Source organism: Hoplias malabaricus, chromosome X2 (assembly GCF_029633855.1).
Source record: "Hoplias malabaricus isolate fHopMal1 chromosome X2, fHopMal1.hap1, whole genome shotgun sequence".
Classification (NCBI taxonomy): domain Eukaryota; kingdom Metazoa; phylum Chordata; class Actinopteri; order Characiformes; family Erythrinidae; genus Hoplias; species Hoplias malabaricus.
Genome location: NC_089819.1, coordinates 48,202,334 through 48,202,697, shown reverse-complemented (window position 1 = coordinate 48,202,697; position 364 = coordinate 48,202,334).

Sequence of the window (364 nt, the reverse complement as noted above, 5' to 3'; positions counted from 1 at the left end):
TCCAATAAACTTTTTCTTGTAGAAAACGATGTTGCCTTCATAGTAAACAATTTGTCAGGTACTTGTGAATCGTTCTTGAAGCTGGTGGACAGTTGTTTTGCAAATAGTACAGGAATCCACACTGAAAAAGTCAATCCAGTGAAATTCTTGCACAGTTTAAATATTGAGGGGAAAGTAAGTGTAAAGGTTCTGTTTTAAAACAGTGTCAGTTATTATATAAATGTTTGGGTAGTGTGGTCTGGTACTGGTCCGTAAAGACAAATTAGAATGGCACTGTCATTTATCAACAAAATGATTATTGACAAATGCTTTGCAAAAAGAAGAGTTTCAGTTACAGGGGACTAATTCAAGTGATTTACAACTA